Source organism: Morone saxatilis, unplaced genomic scaffold, assembly GCF_004916995.1.
Source record: "Morone saxatilis isolate NCDOM2014 unplaced genomic scaffold, NCSU_SB_2.0 Contig24, whole genome shotgun sequence".
Taxonomy (NCBI): Eukaryota; Metazoa; Chordata; class Actinopteri; family Moronidae; genus Morone; species Morone saxatilis.
In genome coordinates this window covers 3718171-3737256 of record NW_023339807.1, presented here as the reverse complement: position 1 = coordinate 3737256, position 19086 = coordinate 3718171, and the positions used below count along the sequence as shown (strand labels likewise).

The following is a 19086-nucleotide window of genomic DNA, read 5'->3' as shown; positions in this document are numbered from 1 at the left end:
TCATTAAAACCTGAAATAACACCAGCCGCTTTAACTGCTGTGAACCTCCGCTAAGAGGGAGAGGCTGCCAGAGACTGTGAGGTAATCCTACCAAACATAACCATCGTTAAGTCCAACCTTGGGGAGAGACCTGGAGGCCCTGCAAAACAACAAGGCAGCAGGGGAGGGGTCATGCTTCTCATAAGCATCCAAAGAAAAGAAAGAAAAATCATGAGATAATAAAGTGTAAATATTGTTGAAAGACCAAAGCAAAATTCTCTAAAAATATATTTGCCAGGTGCAGCAGCTCTACCATACCACTGCCAGAGCTGATTAATGAGCATTAGATACAAAAGCTATTTTACAAAATATTAAACTTTAAAGTTACAGGAGTTAAAGCAACTACAAGGAACTTTTGTTTTGTTTTGATTCTGGCGGCCCCTTTGGACAGAAGTGGTAGCGTTTCTACCGCCTTGCTGAAAAGTATTAAACCGAGACTGTTTTATATTACAACCAGTTGAACCACTGAACCTGCAAATATAGACTTAAATACACTTGATATGAACTTCATGTTACTCCATAACATCTGAAACCTGAAAGTTTCGTGTGCCTTTTTCTGTCTGTAATTATTGACATCCCTTAGCAGCCATTTAATTCCTCTTGTTTTGAGTTCCCCTTTTTCAAGAAAGCTCTGAGATAAGTGGCTGTCATCTTATGGAAGTTCAGAGGTTCCACTGAACAACTGACCTAAAGTGTGAGTGAGTGAGGCAGAGTTGCAGTCAACTCTTGTTTTGTGCAGTGGGCCTCTTAACTGGACAAGCTGCAGCTGCCCATTGAGAGCACCACAGGCCTGTGTGTGTGTGTGTGTGTTTATGGCTGACAACTTAGACTAAGCATGTGTGTATCAAAGAGCAAAGGATGTTCAGGCCATTTATCTCTTTTAATGTTAGTGACACACAAAGACACACACACACACATATTTGTGTGTGACTTGTGAGTAAGTGTGTATGTGTGAGTGTGTGTAACTGCCTGTGTTTGGAGGGATCTGGGGGCCTGGGAACTGTGTGGAAATCACATTGGGCTTCCTCTGGCTCATCTCAGAGTCATGGGAAACAACACTGACCAAGAACAACAGGGATTGTGCAAGCTGCAGCTTGACCACCCAACATTATACTGTTTAGACTGGACATCATGCACCAACATCAGCCAGAGATAAAAGGAGAGACGATATATGCATGATTGAGAATTTATGAACTCACCGTTTTTAATATGAGACTCTGGTTATATGGAGATAGAATAATGGGGTTATAATAATAATGAAGCTAATGGGGTACACACTCCTCTCTGGCTTTATGTCACCTTTTCCAAAAATCTTTCTATGCTACAAAATAATTCCTAATGGTAAATCTGTAATGTTGAAATAAAACAATTGCTTGATTTCCAACACCACCTTTAGATGTTTCTAGTCAGCGCTTTACTAATGTGCCACATTATTGTAATGTTTTTTTAGTTCAAATATCTATGTTCCACATGCCACCCTCTGGCCACCCCATTAATATTTCTCTAGATCCGTCCCTGGCAGTAACTACTAATTTCTTAACTGTAAGAGGACATACATACATAGAAACATAGCTAGAGTACATTTTACCGAGAAATAGGATAATTAACCAGGAATTACTGGAATTAAGCATGATGCTTGAGTCCTCTATATTTAGATCAGAGTAGGAGAGGGAGAGTTGGAAAAAATCCCATAGCTCACATCTCATTTTAGGCCAAAACAAATGTCTCTAAACTTACAGTAAGTACAAGCCAGCTGAGTGCCATTTACACAAAAAAAAAAAAAACGCTCTTATAAATCTTTTGTACAGCAAATAGACTATACAGTAAACATGCATTGTAATATATATACACAATGTGATATTACTGACGGTTAGAATAGATAACACAATTAAAATGACCACAACTAGACCAACTAGCAGATTAGTCAGAGTGGAATTTGTAGATGAGTTAAACAATTAAAACAAGATGCTCAATGGTGATCGAGAATGGAAGCCTGTTTTTATAAAGGCACCACATAGAAAAGGAGAACTATAGCTCATGACAATAACATGTAAAGGGCAGTTCATCTATCACAGCTGAGTCATTTCATAGTAATTATCCTTCAATTCCTGGTATTCCTTTTAAATAGCAAGCCACATGACCTGCTTTTTGCAGGTACGAAGTGTTTTTCTCAACTATGGCAATACAAGCTGATGCCATTAAAGCTTCTTCCTGTTGGGTGCCTGGAGAGGGGAGAGTATGAGGAAAGCTACCTTCTGTGTTGCAGCGCCTGAGGAACAGAACAGATCCTGAGGTTTCTGTCCTCTCACTTCCCCAAACTCTCTGAAATAACACAACTCTTCAGGCTGAGCACAGCGTGATAACCACAAACTGCATGTGTATGAGAGGGACTGTGTGTGCGGAAGTGCATTATACAACCTCTCCATTACTTTTAAAGGAAGGGAATATATTTTTTTTTACATTTTTTTCTCTCTCTCTGTCTCTATAACTTTATTGGGTACTTGTACTTTTATTTTTCAAGCCTGCAATTTTACTTCTACTTAAGTATCCATTACACAATTTTTTTGTGGCTAATACAATGCAGAGGCGCTGCAAAGTGCTGCCCGCTTCCTTTTCGCACGCCAATTGGTGTGTTCAGACGGAGTGCGCCGCAGTGATGAGCTCCACGGCCAACTCACGATCTGCAGCAACCATGTTCTATTTTTTTCACACACCACGCAGCGCAAACAAGAGACCAATGAAAACCATGAAGAAAACAACAACAGCTGCAGCAGGCAGAGGTTTGGAGAGGTGGCCACACTGACCAGAACATCGCAGGAGTTGGGAGTAATTAAGGACTGAAGAGTTTGAGAGACAGAAAGAGACAGATTAGGCCCTTGCCTGGTTGTTTGTTTGCAGTGCACTGGGAGAAATCTATTCTAATTACGAATGTTTTCATGTTCAAAAACGTTTTCAGTAGCTTTTAACAGACAAAACTCCTGCTTCATCTGTGCATTTGTTCAGAAAAAGGATAGCCTTACAATGATCTGCCTTTTATTATTTTTTTTAGAGAAATGTTTGTTGAAAGTAGAAAGTAATGCACTGAACATGAACGGTTGAGAAGAACCCTTTAGAAACACCATAGAATAAACTGATTCATGGTTCACAATCAGCTGACTTAAGACTTTAACACTTCTCATTTAATCAGATTTTTCAAGCTCTGTGTCTGGGCTCATTTGAAGCATCTAGTGGTTGGTTGGTTTGTCCACTCAGAGGTGACGAGGCGGGCGGGAGGTTGATGCATATCCTCTATTGGAAGAGTGGGTGATAATATGTTAAATGTTTATGTTTTGAATGATTATAATGGTGCAGCACTATAGCTTCATTCTTTGGGAAGAACCCTGCGAAAGGTGCTCCGTAACAGCTCCAACTATAACTCCACACATGAGGCGTTGCTGCTGTGGCTTTCCCAGAATAGTTACTCAGTGGGAAGGTTTTTCACTTTGGAAGATAAATACACACACATTTTATCATGTGATAACACTTTTTAGTGTTGGCTAATTATGTTAGGGAGCTTCTCCATAAATATCTTACAATAGGTCTGCTGATATGAGAGCAAACATTTCTCTTGTCTTTTCAGTGACAAAATGGCTATTTTTTCAGTAATAATTCAACCTTTAGTTCAGCACCTTCCAACTAACCACCAAGGATGGAGAGATATTGCTGCCTGAGAAAAAGCTACCCTGGATAATAGTCAATCCATCAAAATACATTCCAACAACAATTCCCTCAATCCACTGATGCCTTCAAATCAAAGGGCATTATTTCCCTTGGTTCTGTGAGAGCTGGTTTGGCTCAGGGCAATTTTAATAGTAGCATGAGTGAAAGCAGAACCCCTAGTGTTTATGCACATTCATGCTCTCGCTCGCACTTGCCTGCTCTCTCACACAGGCAAACATACGTGTAGACACCACAGATTGTCCTGGTCTCGAGCATATTTCACACACCATTTGTGAAACTAGACAAACACTACTGACCTAGAAGTTGGCCTGCCTGAAGCCGTATATGGAATGCAACTTCTGGCTCGATAACAGAAGTACTCCATAACTTTGATGTTACATTACAGGGAAAAAGAGGAAAGAGCTAAAACAAAACTAAAAATAGAACAATTTGTCAAAAAATCCATGACGGAGTCAAGCTTTTGTTTGCTGGCAAGAATTAACTCAATATTAATGCAGTTACATCACCTCAGAGCAATTTAAGCAGGCCAATATTGTAATCAGACACTCAGGATGAAAGTCCATAATGGTAAAGAATAATAACTGTGAAAATACCTGTTTGCACATTAAAAATGATCTTTAAAAGAGCCATTCTAGTTTTTGTAAAGATGATGTCATATTTCAGTTTCTAAAAATCTCCAAGGAAGTGGTCAGCTCCCCTGTGGAGAAACATGGTTTCAATCTCAGGGTAGAGAGAGAGACGTAACGGAAATAAATGTACTGAGAGACACAGAAGCAGAGGGGTTGGAGAGCTCAGGTTGTCTTTGAACAAAATGTGACAACAGGGAGACCTCAGCCTTTTCACTGATACCATGGCAACATGTTCCACGCAGATGGGAGGTAAGAAAAAGCAGATAGAATCAGGTGTAAAACCTAGAACAATATTTAACTCAGAGACAATGATGGAGGATCAAAAAAACCCTTGTGTGTGTGTGTGTGTGCATTCATGCAAAACATCAAACACCAGCGGTAGTGTCAAATGAGCAGGAAGACTGTGTAATTCAAGGGATTAACATTTCATTAGCAGGAAGCTGCTGGGCTTTATTTCTGTGATATTCATGAGGATAAAACATCCTTATAAATGACCAAACACCACCGATACTGACAGCTGAACAAGGAAATTGTGTAAATCAAGGGCTTAAACATGTTTTAGCAATGAGCTACCCGTTTCATTTTATAAAGTTATTTCTCGCTCTCTCACAGTATTTCCTCTTGACGTAAATTCTCACTTTGCTATTCTTGTTGTATGAAAAACCACTTGTGCCACGCCACCACCATCACAGGCTCTGATCAGGGTAGCTCACATTGTGGTGCGGCGCAGGGATCCCAGCTGTATGGAAATTAGGCACACGAGTGGTGTACTTTATGAAAATTAATTGAGAGATTTTTTGTGCAAATTAGCGCTACCCACTTGTGCACCTACCAGCAGCTCTGACTCTGCATACACAGAGGACTCGATTCCATGCAGGACCCTGCTTTAGACAGATATTTCACAGTATTGTGTGAGAGAACCGGAATATTCCATCTTTAAAACTCTCTGAATGATGGTACTGAATGTGAGCGGCTTTGACAACAAGAGCAGAGTTCAACTTATCCTTGAAGTAAACTACCTGCCCAAACAGGTGCACCACACTAGATGTCCCTGCACCTCAGCAGTGGGGAGACATATTCAGTTAATGTGGACTACACTGCAACAGCAAAATAGATGGTATCAGTCTTGTTTGTCACATAGGAATGTCTAGCATGAAGGAATTTCACCATGCCAATATAATATCTTAGAAAGGATTATATACTGAAATAATACAATGTATTAGAAACAACATAACACAGAGCGAGAGAGAGAGAGAGAGAGAGAGAGAGAAACAGAGAAAGACGTAACAATGTATTGCTAATCTCCTCGGACACCAGCCCAGGCAGTGTGGGTGTCTGGACGAGACACGCTTCCTTGCTCATTCGCTCATCTGCTGAATAAAACCGGGCTGTGGCTGCATCGTGTTGTCTTCCTACCATATTTGCTATGGTATACTCCCACGTGTAACCCCCTCCTCTTATTCACTCTTTCTCTCGCACTCCCCTTCTTGTGGCAGACCGGCTGTCACGGTTTCCAGCCCACTCATTACCGTTCCACTCTCACATAACTGTCGCTCTAAGAAGCTTTCATCCTGCCTCTCCTCTACTGCACACTGGGTGGCAAACTGGAACATTACGTAAATACAATGTGGGCCAAACCTGTGTGTGGACATGTGTGCATTTACTTACTTACTGTATTCACCTGCGTCAGTTAAAAAGGTCTGTATTACTTCTACTATGGTGATTAATGGGGCTTTAATCAACAAACTGTATTAACAAGAAAGAAAAGATGAGCTTTCAATTATCAATTATTCACCAATCATCAACCACATCTTGTTTTTTATTAGATTATTCTTTTATTGGGATAATAAAACACATTTATCATCACTTTTGAGACAAATTTCTATCCATATTATTTGTGCTAAATGCTGCTGTGTGTGCCGGTCTATCAGGACAGTGAGTGAGTGAATGTTTACTGATAGAGACACCATAGAGTTTATACTCAAGGCAAGAGGTTATAATAGAGATTCCAGGTCCCTTAAAAAAATCCCTCTGAAGTCAGTTGTATACCAGGACAGTGACAGGCGCTGCAGCCACCACAGCATTCTCACATAGTGGGAAAGCCCCGTGCTAATTCGGGGCATGCACATGGACTCCTGGCCAGCCAGGGTGTGAAGCCAAAGCCTGTCAGTGAAGCTTAGCAGTTCCTCTCAGCTGCCCCAACACAACCCGCAGCTATTGATGCACCCTCTTCTGACAATCTGTCTGGCCTCGTCTGTAGGGCGTCACTGTGTAGCTGGTGAGGTAATGGAGTGTGGGGTTTAAGGGTGTTACAGTGCATACAATTTTTAGCACTTCAGATTATGAATGCACACTTGCACTGGCACTGCCTGTCTACAGTACTGTATGTCTTTGTGTATGTTTAGATTTGTTATCACGCCTACATATGTGTGCATTCTATTTCTTCTTCTTTAGAAGAACTCATTATTAGTCTATTGCGGTCTACATATGGCACAGAAACCAAAAGGCCTCAGAGTGAAATCTAGCAGCTGTTCACACACACATCTGATGTCAGCAACAGCAACAAGGTGTGGGCGCATTGAGCGTAGCGTAGATGCTGCTAGCATCAGTTATATGTTCATCTTTTGTGAAACCCACACTGTGCCGTGCTGTTTATAAGTTTGAAGCACCATTTGAAGCAGGCAGCATGACATCCAGACAAAAAGAGATCACTGTGAAATACCACAGCTGCTGCCCATTAAGGCAGTTCATAAATGGATGCACCATGGTATGCTGCCCATTGGGGTAGATGTTCCACGCTGACTCTGAGCACCTGGGGGATGTTGACAGAAACATCAAACCACTAGTTGCATTTGGGAATGGGGTCTTTTACTTTCCCTCTGAGCACAGTGTATCTTCAGGATACATTTCACAAAGGTATTTACGATTACTGCTTACATAAGGATCACAAAAGGTGCTAGCATTGGAATTTCACAAACAACTTTGGTGCCAAGTTGATGCCAAAATTCTGAAAACTTGACACTGCTACTGGTTTCTCTATGTAACCTGACGCCACATCATATGCGCTTACAAATATTCTAGTCTGCCGTTAAATGCCATAAGAAGAACATGTAGAAGACGCTAACAATTGCCACTGTACAGGTGGTTTACTCATTTACTCACATTTTCGTGCATAGTGCTCCGTTGTCAACACTCTCCTCTGTGTTTCTCTCTGGGTGTTTGTGCAGGAGCTCAGCCCAGATAAGATAAGATATCCTTTATTGATCCCCTGCAGGGGAAATTTAAATTGACGCAGCAGCACAGGGGAATGTATTATAAAGAATAAAGACAATAGAATAAAATACAATACAATGAAATGCAGTACGATAAAATAGGAATAATATATACAATAAATAAAATAGAATAAGCCTGTGTGTATGTACACGTTCAAGTATACTTCGGGTATGTACATGTGCAAAACCTTTGATGTGATTGACTGAGTGGTGTGTGGTTCAGATTCTCAATCAGTGGAGGTAGGAGGTACTGGGTGCAGTGGCATTGTGGAGTCTAATGGCATAAATGAGCCCCCTAAGCTCTTTGAAGCACTTGGCTAGATGAGTCTGTGGCTGAACTTGTTCCTGAACCACCTCAGCTCAACATAGAGAGGATGAGAGGGGTTGTCCATCATAGCTTTCTGCTTCCGTCTCGTCCACTTCTCTGTCCCTGCCTCCACACTGTCCAATTTCACCCCCACAAGCTTGCCCAATTTGTTAAGCAGTCTTGATGCCACCTCCCTAGCACACCACAGCCAAGAAGATGTCACTGGCCACTACAGAGTGATAGAACATCCGTTGCAGCTTAGTGCACACATGAAGGACCTGAGCCTCCTCAGAAAGATCAGCCTGCTCTGACCTTTCCTGCAGGGAGTATTGTCCATCTAGTCTAGTTTATTGTTGAGTTGCATATCCCTATGAACTTGTAGGTGTCCACCATCTCCATGGCGACAGGGGTGGGGAGTCCACCACTAGCACCAGCCTACGAAGTTCTTGACTAGGTCGCTGTATTCTTATTATCTGTCATACAGTCAACAATGTAGTAGTCATTTGAGATCTTCTGTGGGTAACACGTTCCCAAGTTGAAGCAGAAGTCAGAGGTGTAGAGGGTGAACAAAAATGATGACAGTACAGCACCTTGGGTTGTACCTGTGTTGCTCGTCACCATGTCTGACAAGCAGCCTTGCAGCCAGACATACTGCAGCCTGTCAGTGATGCAGTCTGTAATCCAGGTCAAGAGGTCCTGGTCTACCTGCATCACAGAGAGCTTCTGATTCTACACGTTCTGTGTAGATAAGTGACTTGAGTGGATCTGGGTTTTACAGAGTCCTCAGCAGCTGTATATTCCCACACTATAGCATTCATAGTTTAATTCTCGATATTACAATTCAACTGTGGTTGCATTCTAAAATACGAGATGCTAANNCATCATTTTAAAACAGAAATTCAAATTCAAAATCGATTTATCGGCCAGCTCTACCACAAAACAAATGGGATTGACGTGTGTTTTTTGGTAAACTTGACATCTTGACTAGAATTTAAAATAAGGCTCAGTGGGTCTTGACAATGTGTTTGTTATGACTGACGGACGAAATGAAAAAAGATTTTCAGGTTCACAGTAGTAACTCAGCCCCTTAAAAGCCAAATGCAGTAAAGACTCCACTGGAATCCTTTTATAACTTTGTATGAGGGAAGATAAACTTGGCTCTATTTAGCATCAGCCCCTGAAGCCCATCACCAGATTGTTAGACACTGGCAGTTGGTCTCTGTCTTTCTATCTGACCTTAATTGAGGAAAGTCATGCCAGACACACACACACACACACATACACATACACATACACACACAGAGTTGAGTTATAACAGCCAGCTGGTGCATACAGCTGACATTTGAATAAGAGGCCACAGAGGGATGTGGTTTTCTAGGCATACCCACAAAAAGGTGCGATAAAGGATGCAGCACTGGTCGAGAGCAAATCCTCAAAAAAATTATGATCAAACGTAAGAAGATGCTTGTGTAAAATTATAAGATATGCAAAGCTAAACCATGTGGATCCAGACTCTCAACAGAGCCACGATTAAACAATCGACATAACGCAGAGCTATTAGGAAGCTTAACTGTTCAGACAATTTAATTAGCAGTTATTTGTGACTGTTACTGCCAACTGTAAACTGTTCTGTCATGTAACTAAGACAAACACTCAGTAACTGGCTTTAATTTCTCCCTGTGGTCCCATTTCATGAAATAATTAGATAAAGGGTACATCCATTTATGATTATATACAAATACGTATGTTTAAGAGAGCAATTTTACTTTATTAAACAAATTCACACTGCAAAACATTGAAGAGAAATAGGTGACACGGGTCAAAAAGCTGATAAAGACTGCATTTGAATGTTAACCATAGTAAAACATTTGAATAGTAGCAAATAAGGCTAAGGATAAGCCACTGGAGCATGTGTATTTAACAGACTGCAGGGATTTTACTGAAGTCTGTCATCACATTTAATGTCAGCCATTGTTATGATCTAACACATCACTGGCAGTGCATAGCTGTGATGACTCACAGGTCAGAGAATGTCACCTGACCAATGACAGGGCCAGGTGTCAGCACTCAGTCATCTGTGGAGCGCAGGATCACTCTGACACACATGAGACAGGACGGGCCCTCTCATCCTACGTAGTCCATGTGGTACAACATGACACAAGTTACACCAACTACCATTAAATGAGATCGGAACAACCTTGATGAGGCAGGCAGAAGCAAAGCTTTTATGATCTATATATATATGTACATGCTTTATAAAAATAAACAAAGAACAAAGAAGTGAGAGAATGAAAAAGGACAGAGGTGTAAATTAACAACTAAAAATTACACAAGACAAAAAACAAAAACTGTGAAAACTATTTCATAAAGAACTGAAGCTCTATGAGTAAGTCACTCCATGTGGTTTGACTGGCTGACTCTGATTCGGCCTAAGACAACTAGTCACATTTTCAAATTTAGAAAGCAACTTTTGAAACATCAGTGGCTACTCCCACAGACACTGTGAATGGGACGGAAGAGTGGGCAACTTTTTGGTTGTGAAAATAAGCACACGTAACCTTTTCTATACTTTCAGTTCAGGTTGAAGGACTTTTACATTAGTCTTGCTGCTTTTTTTAAAGCTGAAAGATGTAGTGTTTTTAAAAGAGTACATTCTTTGTATATTCCGCCCACAAGGAGGAGCATGATAATACAAATTACCATTTAAAAAAAACAAAAGACTAAATGTTGACATCAGTCCTGTTTCTAATACTTTCATTTATTAAATGTACTTCTCTGGAGAGTGTATAAAAACATTAAATCCAAGAAAGGTTTTGAGCCATATTTAGTTTCTTGCTAGGTTCCATCCCTGGGCAGGTAGGCAGACAATGTAGGGAGCAAGGAAATACATTTAGTTGTGTTCAAGCTACATGGTTGTATGATGACATAATCAAAGCCTTAACGTAGTGAGTAATGTCACACACAGGTTTCTCAGAGGACATTTTTTTAAAACTTAGATTTGAGTGTACTGCTCGCTGCCATGTCTGAGTTACCGGATCCTGAAGTTCAATTCGAAGAATAGGTAGAGTTGAGCTGGGTGATCAGTTTAAATAAAATGAATCAGACTGGCATCAATTCATACAGTAAGTGAGCCACACAACACCACACTCACAAATGATCCGTCCATGAATGGATGGAGTGAGGGGCCGTAGTACGCCAGGCCTTCTCCTGAAGGCAGTGGGCAGCACGTCATGTTCCCTTGTTCAAGCTGTCACCGCCGTGTCTGTGACAGGCATGAGGCTGACAGTTGATGATCCTGTTTGATCTCCGCCACTAAGCCACTCGTGTTGAGCAGAGCAGAGGCACGAGGGAACAACTGCCGAGCTCTGTACACTGAGGGTGGGTGGGATGCTGTGATATTTGCCTGTACACTCGTGCTTCAGGGATATTTTAATGAAAGACGAGCCTTGACATTTAGAATTTCAGTGGGCTATTTTTCTTCTTCACAGGAAATCATGGAAATATAGTTTTAGCGTTTGTCTTTAAGTTTCCCTAATTTGGAGCATTGTGGGGGCTTTGTGGTCTAAAGGCACTTACCATGTGACATCCTGGGTTCAGATCTTGTATGTGTTACACGTTGCCCCCCTCAACTTCTCGCAACCTCTCTAGTCTCAATATTTAAAATTAACTTGCCAATAAGTAGAAAAATAAACAAACTCTGCCCGTAATTTGATTTGTTCAGTGCTTTCATATTGGGCAAGGGGGCTCAGCTTGCTGCAGTTTAGCTGTGTCCTTGGTTTCAATGAGGAATGCCAACAATTCTAAGTATCCATCCTGGGAAAACTGAAGGACAAATGTAGAAACTGTTTCCCACACTGTGTCCGTGTTTGATAAGGCACAAGAGCCAAAGAAAACCAAACAACCGGCCCCAAGTGATGGCATGCTGTCAGCTCTGCCTGAGCTCCTGCACATCCATTGCACTATAAGTCCCCTGCTCTCATCCTGATCACTGTTGATTTTTTTTGGGCATTTGCTACACACACCAATATATCGGCCGGCCGATATTATTGGCCCATATTGGCCTTATAGCAGACACGTCAGTATCGTATATGTTATCCAAATATGTTCCCAGTGTGTAATGCAGGAAAAAAATTATGCTGCGATTTACAATACTGTGGCAAGCACCACAGAGTAAAAGAGAAGAAGCAGCTCTCAGCAATTTCAGCTACAGTTGTTTTACAATGTAATGTACATTATTTCCCATACTATAGATTATTTAAATAAATATTCTTTAACATGTAGTTGTTTAAGAAAAGGGGGCCTTTTAGCAAATTATTGCACAATCAACGTCGAAAACACTATTTCATTCCAGCTCCAAATCAGCCACCACATCAATACCGGTCTCAAAAATCCCACACTGATCCGGCCCCAACAGTGAACCCAAAAAAACATGCATATCATAGTCAAACAAAGAGTGAATGAGAAAGCTTTAGTTTTCCATTCATGTCTCAATTCTCTTAGGACTAACATTAAACAGACATCACACACTGACAGTAGAGGCAGTTCACTAACCTGCATGTCTTTGCACTGAAGCATGAAAGAGTTTCCACCCCATGCTCTGACCACAGTGTTAACCAAAGATTTTATTAACAAATGCAGCATGTCATGGTATGTGTGCGTTGACAGAAGGCATGTGATGAAATGAAGTATAGGCGCGATCAGTGTCACTGTTACGTCAGTTGGCCTGCAGGCCTAATTAAGATGCATTCACAGCAGTGAAATCAATCGTTCACAACGGCTGTCCTCTGGCACGCCCCTAAGGATCTCTAATGCATGCAGCTGTTTGTGATACCAAGTCTGATGTCTAAACACTGATGTGCTCGTATATTCAAACTCCTGCACTTACATACAGTATCTTCAGACAACAACTAATCCAGCTGCTGTAGTCCGGTCACTCACCAGGTGGAACGCGTGGAGGCCTGCAGCCCAGGTGAGCACTTAGATTGCTGGGTCACTCCTTCTGCTGTTCGGGTTAAAAGTGTTCTTCCTTACGCACCTACGACTTTCTCTGGAAGATAACAGCACCTGAGGAAAGATGAAAAGAGACACTTTTTAACTTCAGATTTACGGCCAGATTTGATGTCACACGGGTCTTTTGCTGACCAGTAAAACAAGCAGTGTCTCTGCACTTACTGCATTTCACATGTGGATATGCACTGTAGTATGAATCTTTGTGTTTGTATCCATAAACATGCAGTCTCTGTTTATAGGTTAAAGAGTGTACACGCTGAATTGATGACTCGGTCAGTGGGTGACTGTCTGTCACCGACTGAGGTCCAGACATGTGTGGCCTGCGTGGTTCAGGGACACTGACCTGCAGACCCAACAGAAGCACGAGATCCTGGTTTGACTTCAGAGTTCATACATGGGGTCAGAGGAAACACTGATTGAGGGCAAAGCTTCAATGATGTTACTGTACGATCACAGCCTCGGGATATTTGCTCAGGACGCTCACTGACTACTCCACTCCACTTAGTACGGCTGGCAAAACATCACAAGAGATAATACAAATATCCAAGCTAATCACGCTTTCTTAACAAATAGGAAATAGATTGACTGAAATAAATCTATATTTCTCCTTAATCCCCATTACAAAAGTTGACCAACTCTAGCATTAAGCTCTAGCAGGAGCAGTGAGACGCCTACCTGCTCAGCTTGTTGATGCTCTCTACCGCTGTCAGGAACACCACACTGCCTGGTGACGCGCGACCTGCCCCAGATGTCGGCTCATCTGGCTTACCGTACATGCAATAAACTGAGGACATAAGGTGAGAAATCTACTTTGCAAATCCGGAGGGGGTTCTCCACCCAACAACACCTCCTCAGGCCAGATGTTTTCCACTTATCGAACAACACATAAAACATGTAAGCATACTGACGGAGCTTCTCAGAGACGTGGCGAGGTAAAATGAGTAGCATACCTTCAGAATGTTAAACTACACCATCATGTAACCCTTGTGGATACTGGTGTACAGTTTTGGTTTTTTTAAAATAGATCTTTTTGCCTTTATTGATAGAACAGCTCAAGATAAACACATAAACTTGAACCCATGGACTCAGACTTGGTACATGGGTTGCCAGCTCCACCATATAAGTATAAAAATGTAGAAGAGAAATAAAGTTATACTCCCACTAGCTCCAGCATTACACTGACTGTATCTTCCATCTAGCAGACATGTAACATTTCGGGTGATTTATGATATTAAGCTAAAACTAATGTTCAAACATTTACTGGTTCCAGCGTCTCAACTGCTTTTGTGACGAGCGCTTTTCATTATTTGTTTGTTCTATAGGCCTTATGGTTGATCTATTGTTTGAGAAATATAGAATATGCAGACTAGTCCATAAAGAAAAGAATTATTACATGCTAAAATGAAATTAAAAATACTACACATAATCTAAGTTCTTCCAACATTGTCACATCCTTAAAAATAAACACACAATCCTGGTATGCATCCTTTATTCTTTGGTGAAGACACACAATATGTGGCACATTTTACATTTGCTCTCTGGTGGACAAACTGTGTAATGGGGAATCTGTTTTGAACTGATCCCAAACCTAGCATGGCATTTCTGTACCGCAATTTCTTGTTATTTATCGGCAGACATATGATCATAACAGGTTCATCATAACAGTTGATGTTACTGTATAACATGATAAATGAAGACAGTTTAGAATCGTTTATTCTGTATACACAGAAGAGTAGATTGTGGCCAGATCAGTTATATCTCAGTCACAAGTGAGAAATCTCTGTAATGCAGAGATTTATACAATCTCTGAAGGGGGGTGTATACAACCAGACTACACTTCAGTTTACATATTATGGTTTAATGATAGTCGACAGCGAAGAAAAGCTTCATCCCATTATTGTTTGCTGGCTCAAAGAATGATTCATCTGTTTTTACTGTACTGCTGTAGTGATTTGGTACCAAGTATGTAACAACAAAGTACTACATCTTTACAGATGTGTGCTCTCTGTGCGGTCTTTGGTTTCCTGAGAAACACCTTTGGGAATTGTTACTTTATATATAAACACTTTTTTTTTTTTTTTTTAAACCTAACAAGTTGAGCTGAAGTTAATTGCGTCTAAGCTTTGTGCTCGCAGCAGTGTGTGTGTGTGTGTGTGTGTGCTGCTGGAGGCTCAGTGGTGTTAGTTTGTATCCGCCTACAGCAAAACCTGCGGAAACCTTCAGAGCACTTGTAAATACACAACAACGAGAGCACGAACTCAGGGTGATAAACGTGAAACTACAAACCTATTAAAGGCAGAACAAAAGCCGGGAAACATTCATACAATGTGGCTCAAAAACAGAGCCAAAGAAGGATGATAGTTTCGCCTATAGAGAGCTCAATTAGCATAACAAGCTAAAATGCTACGGTTTTTGAATGCGGTAAGGCAAAGATAAACTCGGTATGACTTACTGTACGTTGAACTTAACCTGCAGCACAGAGACTGACCAGAGTAGAAAGATAAACGTTTTTATCAACACTAGTGTGTGTTAATGACACAGCTTTCATTGTAACCAGGCGAGGAATATGCACTACATTAAGGTTAAGTTTACAACAGCGTAACACAGCTATAACGTTACATTGAGTCTGTATGAGGGTATTTAAGAGGAGACAAGCCAATAAAAGCTACAAATGCCTTGAATAGCTAACTTCAACTTACCACTTAGGTTAGAAATATCACCAGAAGTGGCTTCTTCGTCTGCCGGTAACTCGGTAAACTACAGAGATACACACAGGAACACATGTATCCCAACAAGTGTCAGTGTGTAGAGAGTTACATCAAAGATAGCAAATAAAGAAGATGAGCTGCACGACAGCAAAACTGGCTCTTCTTCCGGTCCTAAAAGTTGTGTCTGACATGACGCATGCGCCTCCGGACAAGGCATGAACTTAAACATTAGACATTTTGTACAAAACATGACACAAGTGGTAGTTCTTTAAAAAAAATAGTTAGTTTAATAATTTAACCTGGAAGCTACAGGCCATGTGAACGCCAAATCTGTGTACATTTATGGTATCCAGAAAAAGAGCAGAGTGAGAGTTCTGTTTTATTCCTCCTCTCTAGCCACCGCTGAAGTACATTAAGATGTTTTTGACTCTGGCGCCATCTAGTGGACAATCAGTGAACTAGAACATGTATTTGCATATTGATTTGGTATCATAAAACTCAAACGCAAACCAAATGTAAATTGCAGTACAATCCCTGGGGCTAAAAACTAAATTTTTAACATTTAATGATTTAACTTTTGGTAATGGCTACTAGTAAAGGTTTACTACTTTTGTGATCAAACTTTTTCCAAAACAGTTTCCCAGTCATAATATCTTCACAAGACTTTTCTTCTTGTCACATTACAGGATTTGCAAGTGTTTAAAGGAAAGAGAAAAAAAAAGTTTTCGGAAAATTCTCAGAAACCACAAGGAATTGTTTAAATGCCACAGTGGAATATGTCAAACACAGGAACAACAGCTGCATAGTCATTAACACTGGCTGAGTCACGGGAGACAGGGGTCCCCTCGGCCACAGCCTGTATTTGGAGCGATTGTTAACATTTCTTCTTGGAGAGTCAAAGACCTGTGGCTACAGTAACATTTCATTATAATACAATATAATTAGTAAAGCAATTTTAATTATAACAGAAGAATAGCTCTGCCTTAAGAAAATAGAACCTGCATCAAGGTTTTCTGTAATATTTTGTATAGAGCGCTGTAATACTCAGTATGATACCTGCGCAGAAGAGTATCAGTGTTAATCTGCTGCAGTGGTGGAATGTAACTAAGTACATTTACTCAGATACTGTATTTAAGTATAAATTTAAAGGTAAATGGTACAATTAGTCAATTATTAATAAGCTGATTTGTCAATTATCCATGTGATGAATGAAATGAATGAATCAGCAACTTTTACTTAGTCACATTTTCAATAACTGACTTGTACTTGTAATAAAGTATTAGTACTTTTACTGACACACAGATGTTTTGGGACCTTAAGAAGTACTTGAGTGTTCTGGTTCACCTGCAAAGAGAGACAAAACAACTACAAACCATACACCCACTCCATGTGGAGTCATTAAGCAGGGCCCTTTGTCTAATCTGTAATCCGTCCATGCTCCAATTAAGTGCCACTTCCCTTTGATACATACAAATACTTTCAACTTCTCTTTCAACAGGTTAGACACGATCATTTGTGGGAAAGAACATCCAGGCCTTCACTACCAAATGTGGTTTGAAAGGCAGGACATGGGGTTGTGCATATGACCAGTAGGTGGTGATCAAGTGCTATGCTTTATAGTATGTTCCCATTTTCTGCATCTAACTTCACCTCATACAGGCTGACATGCCAAAAATGAGATCTTATTATATATAAAGACATTTCTCTTTGCTTATAGTCAGTTAGAATTAATGTAATGCTTGCCAAGTTTACATCAAGAAACATACATCATGAAAACATAACAGTTTTACTGTGTATGTGTGAGTGAGGATGAGAGGCATTTTGTACCTCACATATGGTCTGTGTTTTGATGATACAGGTTGTCCCGTATAACCCCTGCCTCAGTTTGGATCAAAATAATGACGCTTATTAATCTCCAGCACTTTTTAAAACATCCACCACACTGCACCGGATCACGTAAAGATTTGTCACCATTTTGACATAGTGAGATTTTTTCCCCCTCCACCTCACCCATGCATCAGTCAGATCTGTCCATAAATCTACTCTCACTTTAATGAGTAGAGAGGTAATCAACAAGAAGTGATGCCAGGCGTGGTAATAAATTCCGCAGGAATACTAATTGGGGTTTTGAAGGGTCAGAGGACTGTGCCTGCAACATAAACCACTCTGTCACATGCTTCTTACATTGGGCTTCTCATTTTATGTACTTACTTATGTTTCTTCCATTAAAGCGCTAAATGAATCCAACAATGTATTTTACATTGTATGTATATGTTTCTTCCATTAAAGCGCTAAATGAATCCAACAATGTATTTTACATTGTATATATATGTTTCTGACATAAATATGATATACATTATATGATAAGATGGATGTAATATGTCCTTATTTTAAGTTTGATTATTTTACACTGTAATGCAATATGTTATTTCAACTCAAACATTTTGAAACTGATTATATTTAAAAATTTGAAGTAACACAAACTCAATTTTGTAAGCTAGAAAACATTATTGTTTTAGTAGCTTTTACTTGTTGTTTTAGGTGACACTAAGAAGTTGGACGTTAAAGTAACATTCCTGATTTAATACTTTTTACTTGGTATTTTGTTTTCAAAATAAAAGTAAAGTTAGTGTCACTTGTTTATAGTAAAAGCTACTTAATTAAGAATGTTTTTAAATTGAGTTAGTGTTACTTAACATTTTCAATGTACTCAGTTTCAACAATTTTTTGAGTTAAATGAACTTATGTGGTTTTACAATTTGAGTTGATGTTGTCCTTATAGAAAGCATAACAAATAGTTATCATGGAACATATCTGTGCTGCTTAATGTCTGCCTTAATTGAAAGAAATTCTCTGTGGGATGTGGGTGTGGTGGAAGAAATGTAAAGATTTCATCATTCATTGTGCAGAGCCACAACAAATCCACTTTTTGTTCAGCCGAATCTTAATTACTGTTAATCACAATTAACTGGCCAATAAAGTAGATAGAATTAATGGACAATTGAGGGCCAAATGACCATTCTTTACCTCAACAAAAACCCACAGAATGAAGGCAGAGAATTCTATAACAATAAGTAAAGCTTGGTGATCAGAGGAGAGCGTTGAAATGGCCCAAAAACAAAAGAGTTTGTCCAGAGGGGAGGATTACATTTATCAGGACTGCAGAGCTGCCATGCAGACAGAGACGGGATCAGAGAAGGATAACTCACAGAAAGCAGGCTTAGTGGAAAAGGAAAGAAAAAAGCGGAAGCAATCTGAATAATAAAAGAGTAAATGTATGAAATAGGACAAAAAAAAAAGTTTTAATTATTTCGGTTGTATTTTGGAACATGAAATTGCTAATTATGTCAACAATGATTCCGTAAAATTGTTATCTCCAGAAAAGATTTGCTCATGCCTTT

General features: G+C 40.1%; 1 protein-coding gene across 2 annotated transcripts in view; it reads right to left on the bottom strand.

The window, feature by feature from the left end:
* The window catches only part of LOC118335827 (neurocalcin-delta A), a 65727-nt gene extending 49926 nt beyond the window's left edge, over window positions 1–15801 (bottom strand). The window contains exons 1-2 of one of the 2 annotated variants that reach the window (XM_035672274.1): window positions 15677–15801; window positions 12853–13031 (exon numbers count right to left, since the gene is read on the bottom strand). The gene's annotated coding sequence lies outside the window, so the exon portion shown is untranslated. The remainder of the gene's footprint in view (window positions 1–12852; window positions 13032–15676) is intronic. The other variant, XM_035672273.1, reaches the window with a different exon arrangement.
* Window positions 15802–19086: the final 3285 nt, after the last annotated feature.